This window comes from Macaca fascicularis, chromosome 6 (assembly GCF_037993035.2).
Source record: "Macaca fascicularis isolate 582-1 chromosome 6, T2T-MFA8v1.1".
Taxonomy (NCBI): domain Eukaryota; kingdom Metazoa; phylum Chordata; class Mammalia; order Primates; family Cercopithecidae; genus Macaca; species Macaca fascicularis.
The window spans coordinates 15,848,793-15,867,502 of NC_088380.1; the positions used below are offsets into that span (position 1 = coordinate 15,848,793).

The window sequence follows — 18,710 nt, forward strand, 5'->3', positions numbered from 1 at the left end:
TAAGACTTACTATGATAAGTTAAAGATGTATAATGTGATCCCTTAATACATATATAGCCAATAAAAAACCAATAGAGGAGATAGAATAGAATACTAAAAAAGTATTTGATTAATCCAAAAGAAAGTAGTGGTGAGGACTAAAAGAATTTAAAAAAACCCAGAAGGAATAACAAGAGAGCATAGCAAGCTGATAGAATTAAACAAGATTCCATTAATAATTGTGTTCAGTTTAAATAGGCTAAAAACTTTATGTAGAAGGTAGGTTGTCAGACTAGGTAAGAAAAACAACATATAAGTATATGTTGTTTATGAGAGAGTCCCAATAAATATAAAACAAAGCCAATGGAGAAGTATAAAATACAATACACTAGGCAAATTCACACATTATTGCACAAACTAGACTTCAAGGAAATGTGCTTTACTAGAGGTAATGAGGGTCATTTCAGAGTGATAAAAGGATCAATTCATCAGGAACATAAAAACATGAAATGTATACACATAACAGAGACACTATGACATAAAAAAAGGCAGAACTTAAAGAGAAACAGAAGAGTTCACCGTAATAGTTGGAGATTTTAGCACTCCACTGTCAATAATAATTAGAAGACATATATGAAAATCAAAGCATTCAGATTGATGAACAACTATAATGACCAACAACAAAACCATCTAGAACATTGTACTCAATAACATAGAGTACACATTCTTTTCTAATACATGTGGAACATTCATCAAGACAGAATACATGACAGGTCATAAAACATGTTTTGATAAATATGTAAGAATTGAAATACACAATATAGTATTCTGAACATAAGAAAATTAAATTAGCAATTAATAAATAAATCTACAAAATAACAAAATATTGGGAAACAAGCAACCATTCTTTAAGTATGAATTAAATAATTCATTAAGTATGAAATAAACATTCATTGAGTATGAATTAAATAATATGAAGACACAATATATCAAAATTTATAAGATGCAGCCAGAGCACTACTTAAGGGCAAAATTATGGCTATAAATATGTAGATTAAGAAGCTATAAAAATAAGCCATAAAAAAGAAACAGAAATTAAAAATAAAAAACACAGAATTACAAAAATAAGAAGTAATAAATATGAGTAGAGATAAATAAAAGAGTAAAACATGAATAAATCAATAAATTTGATATAAAAATAATAAAAGTAAGAATAGCCTATCTAAATTTGTTCTCCCCTGCAAGGAAAACAAAACAAAACAAAACACAAAGAGAGAAAAAACACAAACTACTAATATCAGGAATGAAAGATAACACTTCACTACCAATCCTGCAAGCAATACAGATGACAGAGGAGTATCATGAATAATTTTGTGCCAATAAGTTCAACAATTTAGATGTGATGGAAAAATCTCCACAACAAGCACAAGAAGAAATTAAAAATCTATATACCTGTGTCTATTTATAAATTTGAATTTTTAGTTAAAAATTATCTTTCAAAAAATTGCCTGGCCCATAGGTTTCACAGATTAATTCCTTCAAACAAAACACTCCTCAATTCCTTTCATCAGGACATATATCCTTGATACCAAAACCTAAAAATGGCATTACAGGGAAAGGAACTTATAGACCATTATCTCTCTTGAACTTAGATTCAACAATTCTCAAAAATTTACAAATTAAATCCAAGAATACAAATAAATGAATAATTCATCATGGCTAAGTGGGGTTTATCCCAGGAATGCAAGGTTGGCTTAACATGTCAAAAATCTTTCAATGGAATTTGCCACACTAATCATAAAAGGAAAGGAAAACATGACCATGTTTATATGTGCAATGAAAGTATGACAAAACTCAGCACACATTAATGATTGAAAAGAATTCTTTCAATTTTTCTGTATATTTTAAATATTTTTATTTTTACTTTTTATTTTATTTTTAATTTTTTGAGATGGATTTATTTATTTGTTTTTTCACTCTGTCACCCAGGTTGGAGTGCAGTGATGGAATCTCAGCTCACTGAAATCTCTGCCTCCCAGGCTCAAGCGATCCTCCCATCCAGCCTCCCAAGTACCTGGGACCACAGTTGCATGCCACCACACCTAGCTAATTTTTTGTATCTTTTTGGTAGAAACGGGGTTTTACCATGTTGCCCGGGCTGGTCTTGAATTTCTGAGCTCAGGCAATCCATCTGCCTTGGCCTGCCAAAGTGCTGGGATTACAGGCATGAGCCACTATGCCTGGCCTATTTCAAATATTTTAAAATATACTGTTGGGAAAAAAATTGTAGAGACATGATTATGTACAATATTATAAAAATATAATTATCCTTAATTGATCTATAGATGCAATGTAATCCTATTAAAAATACCGGCAGGGTGTTTGTCTTTTTTAAGAAACTGTTTCTAAAGTATGTTTAGAAACACATACACACACCGAAAAAAAACAGGAAGAATGAAAACAAAGAACAAATTTGGAGGACTTACCCTACCTGATTCAACACTTACTATGAGGATATAATAATCAAGACAGTGTGATCTTGGTCTAAAGATAGGCATGTAGATTAATTGAGACGTCAGAAATAGATTGATCCATATATAAATTTCTTTTTTGATAAAGACACCAAATTAATTCAATGTGGAAAAGGAACCTTTCAACAAAAAGCTCTGGAGCAGTGGATATCTGTAAGGAAAAATAATAAGCTTCAGTTCCTGCCTCATGTAATATATAAAATTAATTAAAATTAATTATAAAGTAAAACAAAAATTGTCTAGAAGAAAACATAGCAGAATATCATTTTGACTTTAGAGTAGGCAAAGTATTCCTAAACAGGGTAAAAAGAGACAGACATGTCTTTTTTCCTATTTATGTTACAAACTGTAAGTGCTTTTATCCATTTTAATGGCTTGCCTGTTCCCAGCATTATGTGGATCTTCAGCACAAGCTTCTCACTTATATAACAAAATGCAATTTTACTGCTACGGGACATATTACATTGGAGGTGTAATGGTAACACTCAAATAGATATTCAAGGTAATTTTTAAGGAAAAGCAGAGTGAGTTAGAGTGCTTTGGTCAAACTTCCAAGGAAGTGAGACTTGAACCTTGCAGGCTGGTTTATCAGTTTCCTATTGCTGCCGTAACAAATTACCACAAACTTAGTGGTTTAAAACGCAGATTTATTCTTAAAGTTCTGGGAGTCAGAAGTCCCAAATCAGCTCACATCAAGGTGTCAGCAGGGCTGCATTTCTCCTGAGGCTCTAGGGGAGGATCTGGTTCCTTCTGGAGGCTGCAGTATTCCTGGTTCATCTTCCTAACCTCAAAGTCAGCAATCACATAGCTTTGTCCTCTGCTTCCATCTGTAAATGTCCTTCTCTGACTGCTTCTCCTGCTTCCTTCTTTCACTAATAGGGATCATTGTGATTACATGGGGCCCACCCAGTTAATCCAGGATAACCTCCCCATCTCAAGATAGTTAACAACCATATCTGAAAAGGTCCTTTTGCTGTCTGGTGACATAGTCACAGGCTCCAGAAATTGGGGTCCTTATTCTGATGATCATATCTGGATAGAATTAGGATAGCTAGAGAGGAAGCACCTTTTAGATCATAAAAAAATGAGTATGCTTTCATTGCAATGAGGAAGCTTTCTACTGGGTTAGAGTCTCACACTGGGAGGTAATGAGAGAATGAATCAGCAGAGGGGTGTTTCAGTGGGCAGCCAGGTAATCAGGAATATTGCTTTCCAGGCACAGCAGTTTTTTTGACTTTTCTGGTCAATGGGAGTATTTTGAAGTTTTTAAAGTGTGGAATCAAAGTTCCTGGAGCTTTATAGCATCTTAGGGGAAGCCCTGACCCCATCCTGTGCCTTCAGGCATATGAAGTGTGATGAAGTTCATTTTAAAGATAAGACCACAAAAGTCTAGCTGTTGCCTTACCTGAGGCATAATTGTGGAGTATTAGCTAGCCTTGTTACTGCATGAAGAGTGATTCTGGTTTGGAATTGGTGATACAAATTGTCTACACATTATCTTCAAGGGTCATTCATTTGTTAACTTTTCCTGTGGCCACATAAAGAAGAGATGAAATGTGTCTGGGCTTTTCTGCCAATCAAAACTTCTTGAAGTCACAGATACCAATTCTAATGACAGTCAATTAGCATGTAATATTTTTATATTCCATGGGAAATAATAATGAACCTTTGAAATCCATCTGAATTCAAGGGAAATTTTTTAGACCACCTGAAAAGAATGCTTGCTTGGTCGTCAAACTCTGAAAAGAATTTAATGCTTGTGAATATTTCCAGTCTTCAACTTTAACAAATTTCTTCTTAATATTGTTACTCTTTGGAATTCTGTCCCTTTCTTGTGCCTATTTAAACACCTCACCTCATATTTTTAGAATTCTCTATACTAGTATGGCTAACTATGAAGTCTTGCATATTCATGGCTATATATAAGATTTCATTTGATTAAAAATGGAATTGGAAATACAGGGTTAAAGGAACTTACCACTTAAAATAATTTAGGAATTAATGTCTTTAAGAAAATAGTAAGAAGATTTCGTGTTTTTATATAGTTATCCCTTTTGATGCCTTTTTTGGTATGATGTTATTTCAAAGTTGGTTCTGAAGTATATACTTTATGATTTTTACATCTTTTCTTCTAAATACACATTCATACATTTTGTTTACCATCTTATGAGAGGTATCTGCAATTTTTTATATGTATAAGTTTAATATCACTTATCAACATTGCTCTTATACCCAACAAGTTTTTTATTCTCAGTATTAGCACAATACTTTAAGTAACGTATGTCTCTTGGTTTAACACCAGGTACCATACCTATCAAAACTTCTTTTGTACAGCTATATTTTTCTTTTCCCCAAACACCTTGCAAATGTTACTTTCTAAGTACAACCCAAGACACAATTAGTTTCTAAGATACCAGTATCATTGTTGGCAAAACATAACAATCTAGGGAGTTGCTTATTGAAGGATGGATAACTCTATGTGTTTCCCACAGTGGTGTGGGAAAATAATAGTGCATCAGGTAAGGTTACTGCAATATTGAAGAACTACTAGGGAGATTTTTTACCCCTTGGGGCTCAGTTTTTATTCATTTCAATTCAGGTGAAATAGTGTCCCTTCAGCATTGGTTGGCACATGAAAGAAGATTAGCATGTAGAAACCTATATATCACTCTGTATCATGAAATGAGGAATGAAGAACTATGTCCTTCTTAGGTCCTTGAGCTCTAATGGACAAAATGTGGTAGCAGAAAAAATATGGGCCCCTAATTTTCAGCAGGAATCATTTTTAATAAGTCCATGACAGTGGATCTTCTTCACCCTGCAACCGAGACTTCGGACCACTCCAGAGAGATGAGGAGGAATGGAGAATTGTTGTTCTTCTTCTGGTGCATTTGCTCACAGCTCCACACATTGCGAACAATCAACTTTCTTCAATGGATGAAAGACAACTAGCAAGGGCCCTTTGACAAAGGATGGCAACGGGCGATGTGGCAGGCCAGGAGTAGTGATGGATTATCCATTGAGAAAAGTGATTAGATCAGCTCCTTTAGATAATGGATTATTGCTATATTCGTTCTGCTTCCAAATTTGTTGTTCCTCGATTTTCTTTAAAGGTGGCTAAAACCGAAAATCACTTTTTTTGTTTGTTTTTGTTTTTTGTTTTTTTTGAGTTGGAGTTTCTGCTCTGTTGCCCAGGCTGGAGTGCAATGGCACAATCTCGGCTCACTGCAACCTCCACCTCCTGGGTTCAAGAGATTCTCCTGCCTCAGCCTCTCAAGTAGCTGGGACTACAGGCACCCACCACCACACCCGGCTAATTTTTGTATTTTTAGTAGAGATGAGGTTTCATTATGTTGGCCAGGCTGGTCTCAAACTTTTGACATGATGTGATCCACCTGCCTTGGCCTCCCAAAGTGCTGAGATTCCAGGTGTGAGCCACCATGCCCGGCCAACTGAAAATTACTTTAAGAGAACAATGATCAACCTAAGACAAATTCAAACCTAGATACAAACAAAACAAAATTGTAAAGTTTTCTCATTAACATAAGCCAGGTGGAGGACTGATCCTTTGGAAATTATTTTCTATATCACCTAAGTGGCAAAAGTCCCCTTAGAATAGTCAAGGACGTTGATGGATAACTCTTGAACTTGGGCTTAGAGTTGACTGTCTACAAACTCCAGGTGAAGTTTAAGGTATTTCAACTAGGTTTTTGTAGTTTGGGGTCTATAAGGAGTTTCTGAAAACTGGCACAACAGTGGATTATTATCTCTTGGATCTAAGAACTAAGTTGTTGTTAAATGGCTGTGGATGATGATTCCACAGCAGGGAGCCTGGACTCAGAATGGACGGCCTTGACAGTTGAGGACATTAGTACTATAGATCAGTGGATTTAGGTAAGGTCTCTGGCTGTGGGGTTCAAGTGACATCTTTCTTTGACAAACTCTGTAAATGCTTATCTCACAGACATCCACATGACTGTCTTAACTCCTTCAAGTTTTTGCTTAAGTATCACTTTGTAATGTTTCTTTATTTAAAATTGTAGCATATCTCCACCCCCTTCACACTCCAGAAGCCTCCAATGCTGCATTCCTTTTTCTCTTTTCCATAGTTCTCATTATCATTTAATGTACTATATCATTTAATTATATATTTTGTGTTTTTAAAATTGTGTCTTGATGATAAGATCCAAAAGGGCAAGGATCATTGTTTTTTTTACAGTGCTGAAACTCAAGGAATGTTTATGTAGTTGGTGTGCAACAAATATCTTTTAAATGAATGAATCAATGGAAGGAGTGAACGTGGTCCTTGGTATACTTCAATAATGCTTAAAATAATCATAAACCAACATTAGGCAACACACAAGTGTCCTGCCACTGGAGGGCCCTAGGTAATAACAAAAGTCTCAACAATCTAGCCATTAATATTTTATGTGGGGAGAAACCCAAACTTTTATTTGCTGAAGATTTCCAGCTCATCAAAACTATGGTTAGTATATTTGGCAACTTCATGCATTTGCAATATTTGCTTTTTAAATAAATATTTTATCCTTCAATTGAGTTCTTTAATTTTTCCATTTGGAAGGCACAGTTTCCAAGTAGAAAATCATTTTTCATTGGGTACTTTGATTACTAATGTAATGAATATATTTATGCCAATTTGTAAGTTTAAATAACAACCTTCTTTGGAACAAATTCCTTATCTGTAAGATCCATGAAGATCACCACAGTTTGGCTATGAGAGGAGACAGGGTTAATGAAAATTTAACTTTTCCAGAAATTCTGAGAGTTTATATTGGCATAGTTTAGGTTGTCAAAGATTTTCTTTATTTATTTATAACATGTGTCAGTAATGTCTAGCTTCGTCTTATAAATTCATATATGTTTTAATATATGACATATGAACATATATATACCTATACATATATGATACATGAATACATACTACATGTCTATGGGCAATATATACATATCTATGAGTATTTAGTATTAGGGATTTTATTGAGATTTACATTTTCTAATGACTTTAGATTCAATATGAACCTCAGAATTTGCATGGTCAATGTAGTAAGATCATATTTTCCCTTTCCAAGAGTCCCCTAAAAGAAGAAATTAAATTCAAAGATTTAGAACTGACATTGATACTTTGCTCAAAAGTTTGACAATTCCATTATTTTTTAATGGAACTTTTCAGAGCTCCCAACTCAGGAAGTCTTACTTAGGAAGTAAATCAAAAGTTACACATTTCAAACGCAGAAAAAAATGAGAAATTTTATGGCAGCCTGTTGTGAACCAACCTAGTTTGTGTCAGTGGAGGTTGAAATTAGGATGGTCTAAGTCTCAGGTAAGCCAGGCAAATATTCACCTGGTGCAAGAGAGACACCACCAACAGAAAATACTTGGTTTCCAGGACACTAAAATGAAAGAAAAATCTTCACCTGCAAATGTACCTGCTGGGGTGGCAGGGGCACTTCTGAGGACAGGGCACAGGGCCAGATGGCTGGTTTCACCACCTGCCTATGCCAGGGCACCGTTTTGGGTCCCCCATCTTGCTCTCATTGTCTAGGTGTTTTCTGACTCCTCTTTCCACCATGGGGAGCTTTTTGTCCATGTCACACATCTGCAAGGGAAGATACAAAATCTTTTATACTCAATATTTTAAGATAAGTAATCTAACATTGTCTTCCATTTATCATATTTTCCTTTATCCACAGGAAGAAGAGAGAGAATTTTGGTCTCTTGTGTTAAACAAAAAAATCTGATTTTCTATGCTTTTAGAGTTACAGATGCTAGTTTGAAAACAGCATTTAATTACCATGCAATGCTTTGAGGTGGAGTGTGTGTGTGTGTGCATGTGTGTGTGTGTGTACATGCATGCATGTGTGTGTGTGTAGTGGTCCCATTCCAAAGGACATAACATTAAGTCATTCAAGCCCACAGAGTTCTAAGGGAACTTCCGAGACATCCTAGCGAGGAAATTTTCCTGGTACCAAATGCCAAGCAGAATTTTATTCTTAAAAGATTTTTGGGTTTCAACTTTGACAGGATGTTTGAAATGAATTTACTATTTGGAATTTCATACCCTTCTTGCTCCTTCATAAACAGCCTCTTCTTATCTTCTCAGAATTGCATTTACCAGCCACAGCAGTTTGGGACGGCTTACAGTTTAAAAGCTTCAGAGAGGAACCCTTTTGCTCAGATTGAACCAGAAATCGAGGACATAGAGTAATGTTACGGACTGAATGGTGTCCTCCAACATTTATAGGTTGAAGCTCTCACCCCAATGTGACTGTATTTAGGGATAGGCCCTTTAAACTGGTGAAGTTAAATGAGGTCATTAGGGTGATATCCTAATCCAACAGCAGTGGTGTCCTTATAAGAAGGGAAAGAAACACCAGGGATGTGGCTACAGAGGAAAGACCGTGTGAGGGCACAGCAAGAAGGCAGTCATCTGCAAGACAGGGAGAGAGGCCTCAGAAGCCAACTCTGCTGACACCTTGATTGGGGACTTTCCACCTCCAAAACTGTGCAACAGTACATTTTGTTTGAGTCATCCAGTCTGTGGTATTTTGTTGTGGCAGCCCTAGCTAACTAATATAAGTAGTGATAAAACGTTAACAAAAACATAGGATATAGTAGTTATTTCAATATGAGGCCCACTGGTTGTTTGCAATAATGGCTACACTTTTTTGCAGCTCCTTCCGTTAAGAGGTGGTGTCTCTTTTTTTACCCGCTGGATGTCTTCTGATTGTTTTTCCAAAATCTCTCTCTGTGTCTCCATCCCATTCTTGCCCTCAGACGCTGACCTATATAGACCACACCAATCAGCTTGTCTGCCCTCTGACTTCTATTGCGTTGGCTATCAGGGAGCACCAGCAGGTGATGGGAGAGAGACAAGAGGGTGATAAGGGCACTGATTTGCCCAGAAACTTGTCTGCAGGGTCACTATGGGTTGGCTGCATCTCCTAAAGGAAAGTTCTCTCCACCCAGACTTCTACCTGCTTTTGGGTTCTGGTAGCTGCCAGCTCCCTTCATCTCTTCAAACCTAAAGCTGGTAGAGAAGGGATATGGTTTGGCTCTGTGTCCCCACCCAGCTCTCACCTGGAATTGTAATAATCCCCACATGTCAAGGGCAGGACCAGGTGGACATAACTGAATCATGGGGGTGGTTTCCCCCATGCTATTCTCATTACAGTGAGTTAGTTCTCATGAGATCTGATGGTTTTATAAGGGCTTTACCCTTCATTCAGCACTCATTCTCTCTCCTGCTGCCCTGTGAAGAGGTGCCTTCTGATTGTAAGTTTCCTGAGGCCTCCCCAGCCATGTGGAACTGAGTCAATTAAACCTCTTTCCTTTATAAATTACCCAGTCTCGGGTATTTCTTCATAGCAACGTAAGAATGGACTAATACATGAAAGCTGTTTCTTTCTGCTGCTTGCTGGAAAGAGACTATAAGTAGAGAGGCTTCTATTGTCCTAGCTATCCCAACTGAGGCCATCAAAAACTTGCTAACTCCAGCTGACTTACTAGTTGACTAAAGACCTATGAGTGAATGCAGCCAAGATCAATCAACACTATCCCAGGTTGGAAACAATCATCTAGTTTAGCCCAACCCAAACTGCCAAAATGCAGAAGTGGAGCTAAACAAGTGAGTTTGTTTTAATCCAAGTTTTAGGAGTGGTTTGTTATGCAATCAGTCTTGGTAAAATATTGTAGTTCATCAGGGCTCAAGGCCCTTCCAGTTCACTGCTCTGCCATTCCAAAAGTATCAGCTGTATCCTGATATTCACAAAGAGGCTGCTGGAGTGCTAACCATTACATTTGTATTCCAGACTGGAGGAAGAGGAGAAAGGCAAGAGGAGCCTTCCACGTGAAAAGGTGGCCTCTATTAAAGGAGCTTGCTTAAGAACACCACCCAATGTTTCCCTTATATCCTTAGCTATGCCTATTTCCAAATAAAAATGAGAAGCATAAGTTTGATAGCTGGGCACATTGCAACCCAACCTCCACATAGGAGTTCTGTCATTGAGGAAAAAAAGGAAAAGTGAATATCACTTAGCAGTTAGCAATGTTACTACATTATTGTCATGAACCCTCTGAGATTTTAGGATAGCTTAACTTTGAGTCTGTTGATGAATGACTCTTATTCTATTACATAGAATTCCTGTGTCATAACTAGGTTGGAGTCCTCATGTATGCCTTTATCTTATTATCATTTTTCTTTTTGCAAAGTGAAAGCAAGTTTATTAAGAAATTAAAGTAATAAAAGAATGACTACTCCATAGACAGAGCAGCCCCGAGGGCTGCCGGTTGCCCATTTTTATGATTATTTCTTGATGATACGCTAAACAAGGGGTGGATTATTCATACCTCCCCTTTTTAGACCATATAGGATAACTTTCTGATGTTGCCATGGCATTTGTAAACCGTCATGGCACTGGCGGAGTTTAGCAGTGAGGAAGACCAGAGGTCACTCTCGTTGCCATTTTGGTTTTGGCGGGTTTTAGGGCCAGCTCCTTTACTGCAAACTGTTTTATCAGCAAGGTCTTTATGACCTGTATTTTGTGCTGAACGTCTATCTTATCCTGTGACTTGGAATGCCTTAACTGTCTGGGAGTGCAGCCCAGGTTTCAGCCTCATTTTACTCGGCTCCTATTGAAGATGGAGTTGCTTTGGTTTGCATACCTCTGACATTTCCCCCCTTTCTTTTATAAGAAAGTCTTAATCCTAAGGGTTGCAGAAGGACAAAGATCCATCTTCTGTAACTTCTTCGGGCTGAATAGAGGCGATGATATTCCCACCTACTTATGAGGGTCTCTTGCAGTCAGAGTAGAGAGGAGCTCATTCAGAAAGCATCAATATGGCGAGGGCCATTCGTGACTCTTGAGTTTCGACAAGAGGTGATATCTGGAAGATTAATAAGTGTTTAGTTTAAGAAAACATTCAGTAAGCTTTTTCTGTATTCCTACACAAAGAGTAAAACAGCAATATATTCCACAGAAGTAAAGCAAAATAAGTAAAGTTATTCCAAGTAAACTAAATTAGAAGGCTTCTTATGAACTGGGCAACTGTTGGAACTAAGCTTATATGGGGTTGTTAACTGATTGTAATGTGTCCAGAATTAGAATACTGATCCAGATTTTTACATTGCCCATCCCTCTTGTTTCTTCTGAGTAGCAGTCAGAGATCACTGATTGGTTCACAGGAATAAGCAGGGTTATCCTAAATTGCAGAAACAAACTTAAAAACAACTAATGAGACTAGAATTTAATAACAAGTGTACCACAGTTCTGGAACATAATATTTCTGACTCCAGTTTCCCATTTTAACTAAAGACAAATCATGGTAAGACTGACTTGCTTTATTATATTTGGTCTGATTATTTGTATAAAGTGCAGCAAGAATAATTATTTTTCACATAGGCTTTTTAATTGGCTTTGAAGGAGCTCTGTTTCATAAGGAATCTCAGATAAGACTTTTTTAAAGCTGAGTTCTGCCATGGGTTTGTACCTTCAAATACCTATGAGTTGGGTAAATTTCTCTCATTTGAGGGCCTAAGATAACTTGGGGCTCCTGGACCTGCTAGAAAGTGACATTGTATACTTATCACAGGTCAGAAACCCCATATAGGGACTGTGTAGACAAGGTATGAGGCCAGTTCCCCAAGGAACTGGGGAACTCTTATTGGCTCTACAAGTCAAGTTTGATTCCTTGAAGGAAAACACACCATTCCAGTCAAAACCTTGGTAAAACAACCAATTTCTCCAAATTGTGTCCCGTTACAAAAGAAAACAGATTCTTGTTGCACCTGTGCTAATAACTATATTGCCATAGGTTAAAAGGGTACTCACAACTAGTTTCCAAATTCCAGAGAAATCAGGTATAGAGAAACAAATATGCTCTAAATTTTCTTCACAGGAGTATACTTTACTCAATTGCTGAAAGCTGTAAATAGCTCCAAAAAAGTTTCCTTGACTCTGAGAAACAAAATAAAGGGTTAGCAATGTTTTAAGCAAAGTTAAAAAGATTACTTCAGTTTTCTATTGGTTCAGTTAATTCAGTTAATTCCTGTTCTATTTGATATACGTGAACATTCTAGCTCTTCATGAGAGTTCTGAAAGTTGTTTCCTCTATTCTGGTGTTATAATTTTCAATTAGAAACCTGCATTTAAGAACACCTGCTAGACTTCTATAGTTCATTATAAACCACCTTCTAAAGAGGATTAAAACAAGACAATTGTCTGTGGATGACAAAATGTTTTAGGACAGTCACTATTAAAGCCACAATTGATAAGGAAATGTGGTAACTTCTGTGGCACACAAAATTTTATACAATTATAATTATTAACAATGTACACTAAGTCATATTAGAATTACAGGAGTTTCCCATAACTTTGGAACATATACCAATAACACATTTATGCAAATATAGTTCCAAGAAATTTGATAATTTCACATTTGATAATGCTTCTTGTGTGACTTTTACACCAAATAAACCAAATTTCACTTTCACATTAATGTACTATTAATGTTAAACTCAATATTTAATAAAACCTTATAGACATATTTACCCAATTCTAACGTGTAACCTTAAGGTAAGAGTCTTATAAACCTTGCATAACCCTTTACATTTTTTTTTTTTTTTTGGAAAGAGCTGATCAAAAAAACCTGTTGTGCTTTTATTCCAATGTTTAATTTATGGAAAAACTGAATAATACCCCCTTTAACTTTAGCCAATATGTTCACATACAAAATCTCTTACAATTAATTTTTATGAACCTTCCACAACTTGTTTAAATCTTTAGATTATTTTCTTACTTAAAACAATCCTTTAACACCTTAATCTAGGCAGAAAAAAAATCCACATTCCCATGACTTCTTATCATCTTTCACCAAAACACATTTTACTTTCTTTACACACCTTCCATGCAAAATTGTTTCTTTACTAGTTTTAATTACATGTTATAATGTTAACTCTTAGAAACTTTTATTTTTGGTGGAAACCTTAGTAAATTTGAAATTTTAATTATTCACTAGGTGTGGAGCCTAGCCTAGGACACACCAAGCAGAAGTGCAGATAGGAGTTGACTCTCCAGCATAGCTAGGGGGTGTGGCTAACTCCACATGTCCCCAGGCCTTATCTAGAATCTAATGGCTTTAAGGTAGGTAAATTGAACAATTTTCAAAAGTCAAACAAACAGTTTGACCTTAAAACATTTAACAAATCTGATATCTGACCTTAATTTAGACCAAATGTCTACATTTTCAAGACATTTTATTTTACCAATAATCATTAAAATGGTCTTTATTTCCAAAAGATTACTAAAGTTATGTGAACAGAAAGCATTAAGGTTTCTATTGTTCTGACAAAATATTTGGTGTAAGTGCTTATTTTTCTAAGCCAATTAATGAGAGCTCTTTGATATATAAACATACAACACATATACAGTCAGAATATTCAGCACTTGTAAGATTTTTCATTTGCCAGTTTCTTAATTGGATTATAGACTTCAGGGTGGAGCCCTTGGAAAAACAGGGCCAGGAAAACATGCATTTCTAGGGCTAAATAAGCAGCAAATAAGCAGCTGAAGGCAAAGACAGATCCCCAAAATTAAGGATGCCATTTTAGACTGGTTCCTGAATTCCCAAAAGGAGGGAAATAATACGGGAGAAGACAGTGCAATGCTTCTACTCTGCATTTCAATACAGGGCAACCCAAATCAGCCCATTTTGTATCAGCCATCCCTCATGGGAGTCTCGTCTCCCAGTGGGGGGTGGGAATGTTTCCTTATCTTCCAGGTGGCCAAAAGCATGTTTCTCTGATCCAAGTATGCAAAGAGTTAAGTATCCCTTCATAACTACTATTAGCCATCCCTTAAAATATATTTCCTCCTTAGTCAGTTATTACACACAAAAGCTCTCTCATAATGTGAAGTAATTTCTGATACCCCCAAAACTCAAAACCATCAGATAACACAATGCAAAACAGAACAGAGCCTTTGATTTTGAGAGGGATCTATCTGCTTTTAATTCCCGGGGTTTCATGAAGAAAACAGCTTGTTTCATTGTTGTTGTTTTTTCCCCCAAACGGGGTCTGTGGCACCTCCTCTGTTTTCCCAAGGACTCCCAGGCTACGAGAAGTTACCTTAGGGCCTCTTATTTGTGCATTAAGAGTGGTAAGACCAAAAAAATGGAGAAAAATAATTCAGTCGACTGAGAAGAAAAAACCTTTTTCCAGAAAGGCAAGTTCCAAGAAGAGAAAAACATAAAGGCCTTTAAAATGTATCGATAGCTTGTTTATCCACTTTTAATTAAGCTGATTTTAACCATAACACTCTTTAATAAAGTCCTTTTAGAATTTAATATGCCAAATGGCCAATATTTCTGGCTTTTGAACTTCACCAAAGGTCGCCTCCTAGGTGCTTAGAGAAAGGAAAATTTAAGACAGTCCACAGAGAAGAGACTAGACAAGGTCATGCAGTTATTAAGCCAATAACTACTTACTTCCTAGGTGGGGAATGGAGCCTGGACAGCCACCTTCAAAATGCAAAACCTTAGCTAGTGAGCTATAGCAAGGGGCAGTCTCCACTTCTTTTCCCAGCATGAGTCAGAGTAGTTAATTTTGAGCTTGCAAAGGCTTTTAACTATTTAATATAATTTTTAGAGCTAACTATGACATGAACCCTAAAATTCTTGTTCCCTGTAGGCAGAGACCAAAAGAAAGTACTGCTACCTGGTTAAAAGGTGAAGCTCCCAAGGGAATAAAACAATGTGGAGACTTCATTCAGTTTTTCTGTTTGTTCCAGGGACCTGTAGCTAAGTTTGTTACTGACGAGCTTGCTGGGGTCATCTTGAAAAGTGGGCTTACAGGGTTCTAAGCCCGTTTTTTATCCTGAAGTACCCCTCGACACGGAAAAACGAATTCATAGCACAAAATACACCAGTTTAAGGCTAGCCTTAGAATTCTTTTTCACATTAATCAAAACTTTACAGAGGAGATACACACTGATTTTTTTTTTTTTCCATTCATTCAACTGTTTGCACAGAGAGAGAGAAGCCAGAAATCTGACTGCTAAGAAATTCTTATCATTTTGCCCAGCATGCCAGGCTTCTGGGTCCTCTTTCCCTGAGCAGCCCTAGTGATCCGTCTTACCGACTTGCGGCATCATCGCCCTGGGGACCAAGCCACACCATAAGGAATATTATTATTTTTTCGTTCTGGCCAGAGCAAAATACATGTGATAAAACATAGACATTAGCTACTCTGCTTAGCACCTAATATCAAACTGGCAAGGCCTAAATTTGCCCCCAGATAGGCCCCTTCATCTTTAATCCAACCTCTGACTTGGAGTTTCAACACGTGGTCTCTGGGCAAGGTGGTTACCCTAAAAGAAAAGAAAGGAAAAGGAGAGAGAGAAAAGCATTGTCTGTGGCAGGGTGGGGAAGGTGAAATGCCTAGGGAGGACAGAGAAAGACCCAGCCATTGCGCTGACACTGAAAATTTCAGGCGGCTGAGGCTGCTGTTGTGAAGGGATTTTTTCCCAGCAGTCCCATCAGTTCTCATGTTTCCCCTTTTAGGGAGGAAAAAGCTCCCCATGTACCACGATCCTGTAGGTGCCTAACCCCGTCACCCACAGCCATCAGCAAAGCGTACAAGACAGATTACTCCAAAAAGAATAGCAGTTGACATCCCATAATGCCAAACCTGTTCTTTTTTTTTTTTTTTTTTTGAGATGGAGTCTGGCTCTGCCGCCCAGGCTGGAGTTCAGGGGCGCAATCTCGGCTCACTGCAAGCTCCGCCTCCCAGTTTCACGCCATTCTCCGGCCTCAGCCTCCCGAGTAGCTGGAACTACAGGCGCCCGCCACCACGCCCGGCTATTTTTTGTATTTTTAGTAGAGACGGGGTTTCACCGTGTTAGCCAGGATGGTCTTGATCTCCTGACCTTGTGATCTGCCCGCCTCGGCCTCCCAAAGTGCTGGGATTACAGGCGTGAGCCACCGCGACCGGCCCCTCGCCTTTTATTAAGAGGGGCCTCTAACCCACTGGGTGGTAGAAGAGATTCTAACTCCCCTAAGTTGGGTCTCTAACCCAATCTCATTCTTCGCTCGCATACCCCACCACTTACCCAAAGTCATCCAATCAGTGCTGCAGTCTATTTCCTTTGGGTCAGAGGGGTCTTCTCAGTATTGTCCCTTTTGTGGTTTGTGAGAAAGATGTTACCAGAACCCACCACTTACCCAAAGTTAGCCTTTGGGTTGGGGGTTTCCACGCTATAGTCGCTTCCGTGTTCACCAGAATAAAGTTACAGGACACCAACGCTTACCCAAAGGTAGCCATTGGGTCAGGGTTTCTGCACCGTAGTCCCTTCTGCGGTTGCCAGAAATACGTTACAGGAAAGGGGTCCCAATCCAAACCCCAAGAAAGTGTTCTTGGATCTCGCACAAGAAAGAATTCAGGGCGAGTCCACAGTGCAAAGTGAAAGCAAGTTTATTAAGAAAGTAAAGGAATAAAAGAATGGCTACTCCATAGACAGAGCAGCCTATCATTATTTTTAATAGAGAAAGCGTCTCACTGTCACTCAGGCTGGAGTGCAATGGCACGATCACAGTTTATTGTAGCCTCAAATTCCTGGCCTCAAGTGATCCTCCCATCTTGGCTTCCCAAAGTGCTAGAATTACAGGTATGAGCCACTGTGCCAGGCCATATATGACTTGAAAAACGAATGTGGTGATTCCTCATTTGGCTTTGTTTCCATTTGTCCTCACACTTGCCCTAGAGATACAACTGTGAAAGCTGATTGGCTTTCAAATGCTTCATATCCTTCTGAGACTTGGTAGTGAAGGAGGAGGGCAAATGGCAGGAGCATTGTTTTGAAATCTACCCTGAGATCAAACACTAATGTGAATAAGACTACCTTAGTATCAATAGTTTAAAGGAGAATGGAAGATGTGGGGGAAATTGTCAGGGTTTCCAGATTCTTTTAGCACTTCAGAATTTTGTCAGTTTCTGTTTTAGTTCCCACCATGTAAAGCTTACACTTGGAAAGCCTGGTGCATGATCGTGACAAATATGAAAATGGTCCATCCTGGGATAAATCTATGTAAGAATCGATGGCAAATAAAAATAAACCTATCTACTGAGGTGACTATATATTTATCCTAAGGTGTCCACAAAAACAAAATGTTAAATTAAATTACTGTGCACGTCAGTTGGTGCCCAGAACTGTTAGAGATGCTTTAGAGCGGTGATTTTGAAGTTATCTGTGGGGAAGGACCCTTTTATAAAGTTTCGCACCTCTTCATGTCTGCTACATGGTTATCCTGCACGTGACTAGCAGACAACATGTATCATGGGACTCATCTAACTGGTCCCTGCCTGTTCACTGGGTAAGCCCACTGATCACATGGTTAGATGTTCTGGCGATGGAAAATTGCTATAAGAATTTCTAAACACTTACTCTTGATTTATGTACTTATCTCATTGCAGTGACAAATGGCTCACAGACCAACAAATAGCTCACAGACCAGCAGTATGCTCTGCACCAGGGGAGCTTATAATCTTGTTGGGAAGATAATAATTAAGGAAGGGAAATCATTATTTTTAAGGCAGCAAGGAAGAAAGTGGGAGGTGATGTTGTTTCTGTTCTGTCCCCAACAAGCAGACCTATAAACAAGAATTTGGGTGGAGAGAGTGCGTGGGAAGATGCTAGAAAGTATCTACCAGAAAGTACCTTTAGGGATGTGGGAATGCGAGGGAGAGAAAGGAAGGATGCCAATCAGAGTGCGTCTATTAGCAGGTTATTTATTGCTGTAGGAGATGAATCATGCTGGACCCCTTAGACTATGTAGGGACTGAGTTGTCCCATACAACATACTGACAGAGCTGAAGTATCTGTCCTTCAACTTTCAGATGTCATTGCTTGAAGGTTGCTTTGTTTCTGGGGAATTCTGGAGCAGGAGCACTTCCTCCTGCTCTACACATGAGCTGGGCACGTTCCATTGACCACAGAAATCCTTCAGGCCGAGTCACAGCTTCCTGTAGAAATGGTGAGGAGTGAAGGGACATGAGTGGGCTTGGTCAGCATCTGCTGATGCCATGTGTTCTATAAATAAACCCTACGGACTGTGGAGACTATCAAGGGTTATTCAAGAAAGTTTTCTTGGGGGAACTTTACTTTGAATGTGGCTATAAAGAATGGATAC

At 38.0% G+C, this 18,710-nt stretch overlaps 1 long non-coding RNA gene across 2 annotated transcripts in view; it reads right to left on the reverse strand.

The window, feature by feature from the left end:
- Window positions 1-6,676: 6,676 nt before the first annotated feature.
- The window catches only part of LOC123573927 (uncharacterized), a 232,434-nt gene continuing 220,400 nt past the window's right edge, over window positions 6,677-18,710 (reverse strand). For both annotated transcript variants that reach the window (XR_012414509.1, XR_006698652.3), the window contains 3 exons: window positions 12,359-12,484; window positions 11,193-11,414; window positions 6,677-8,127 (listed from right to left, as the gene is read on the reverse strand). This is a non-coding gene — a long non-coding RNA (uncharacterized lncRNA). The remainder of the gene's footprint in view (window positions 8,128-11,192; window positions 11,415-12,358; window positions 12,485-18,710) is intronic.